The sequence below is a fragment of the Urtica dioica genome, chromosome 2, assembly GCF_054948205.1.
Source record: "Urtica dioica subsp. dioica isolate 48M chromosome 2, U.dioica_male_clone48M_v1_H2, whole genome shotgun sequence".
NCBI lineage: Eukaryota > Viridiplantae > Streptophyta > Magnoliopsida > Rosales > Urticaceae > Urtica > Urtica dioica.
In genome coordinates this window covers 23,439,467-23,441,309 of record NC_142757.1, presented here as the reverse complement: position 1 = coordinate 23,441,309, position 1,843 = coordinate 23,439,467, and the positions used below count along the sequence as shown (strand labels likewise).

General features: G+C 43.5%; 1 long non-coding RNA gene across 1 annotated transcript; it reads right to left on the bottom strand.

Moving 5' to 3' along the window:
• Positions 1 to 92: 92 nt before the first annotated feature.
• Positions 93 to 1,496, bottom strand: LOC149404186 (uncharacterized). The gene is made up of 2 exons (XR_016294181.1): positions 816 to 1,496; positions 93 to 516 (listed from the first exon to the last, which is right to left on the bottom strand). It is a non-coding gene; the product is annotated as an uncharacterized LOC149404186 (long non-coding RNA).
• Positions 1,497 to 1,843: the final 347 nt, after the last annotated feature.

The window sequence follows — 1,843 nt, the reverse complement described above, 5'->3', positions numbered from 1 at the left end:
TTCAAAAGTAAACGAGTCGAGCTTATAGTCGAACTCGGTTTTGAAACGTAAATTAAATGAGAATACTAAATAATTTAATTGAATCATCAACGAGTTTAGTAACGATACATATTAATTTATTTTTCTTAACGACTTACATAAAACGAGCTTGATTATAAAACATACTAATACTTATACATCACGACATATCCCACAACACAAACTAAAAAAAAAAGGTTCGCGACTAGAGTCGAGACTCGGGAAATTTCTCGACTTGCTAACACTAAACCGAGACTTCGCGAGTCTCCGAACGAAAACCCGACGGCCGTTAATAGCCCTCGAGAGCCGCCACAGCGTCACTGCCGTCCCCGGCCCAACAGCTCGTCCCAACCGAGCCGATGAACCTCGCTGACCAGCCCCGCTCCGTCGTCACTCGCGCAGCAGCTCTACCACTCTTGGACAGCGCCCTCGCCGTCCCGAACCGCTGCCCCGAGACCTGTGCCGCCCACCTAGACCGAGTCTAACACTCGACACAAACTCGCAACCAAAAAAACAACTTAACAAATCACACACACAAGAACGAGAGCATCGAGCGCAACCCGACACCAAAACATACTCAACGAGCACACTCAGCCAGAAAGAACGAACATCAGAACCAAATCAACACAAACACGAGCTCAGTTTCGTTTAACATTACATCTCACTATCAAAATCATCATCGAATCAACCTTCAGAACCGTTAAATCCGAACAATAATCTCACTCACGGAAAAACCCCCAAAATCCAAAACTAAAAACCCTAACTTCCAGATTCGAAATTGGGGTAAAACGTCTCACCTTGTTTCTGGAGGAATTGAACCATCCAACGTCCTCTCTAGCTCGCGGCAGCTCAATCTTCACGGCGGTCGCGCGCGCAGCGAGGCTCAGTGGTCGGCTGGATGGCGCGCGCACGGAGCTGGGGTCTCGGGCTGGTGCTGGTGGTCGCGCGTCCTCTCCCTCGGTCGCTCTCCTTCTCAGTCTCGCTCACTCGCTCTCTCGCTCTCTTCTGCTCTCTCTCGGCCTTTCTCTTCCCCGAGCTCTCTCTCTCTCCCTCGGTCTCTCACTCTTTCTCTTCTCTTCTTCTGTTCTTCTTTTTTTTTTTTCTCGCGTGACTTGTTTTTTTTTTTCCGTGGGTTTGTTTATTTCGGCTGGAGAGACTTGATAGCAAAGTAAATGATGAAGATAAGTGTTGGGTTGGCAATGATAGAAGCGTGACACATGTGTGATGACTAGGCAAGGCTTAACAATCATCCTTTTATTCTCAAACCAATTTCTTTTTCTTGTTTTCTTTCAAATGGGTCCCTTAAAATTGTTACAACCACGTCTTTTTCATATAATTATTTAATTAAATCCATCACCGAACGGATTATAATTATATGATTTGAACCGAGAATTTTCTCGTTCGTTCTCGAATAATTTGAATATATTTAAGGTTTCTCGGAATTAATTCTCATCCTTGAGAATTTATTTCTTAAATTAATTTCCGGAATGTTTCCTCGGAATTAATTTATTAATCAAGATAAACTCGATAATTCCTTTACTCATTCCGAGATTTCCATAACCTTAACATATTTAAAATTAATTCGATAAATCCATTGGAGTATAATTCACTCGAGAATTTAGTTGTAACAACGGAAACTCGTTATTTACTTCCAAATCTCCAAATACGAGTGACGCAGAAACTTGTCCTTACAAAAAGAGACGCGTTCCTAGTCCCACATGGACGCCGAATGACCCCCTTAGGGTCCTCAAACACCTATATAAACCCCCTCCCATTGAGGAGAAAATGATCCCTTCGTCTCCTATCGACACGCTCGATTTCTTAC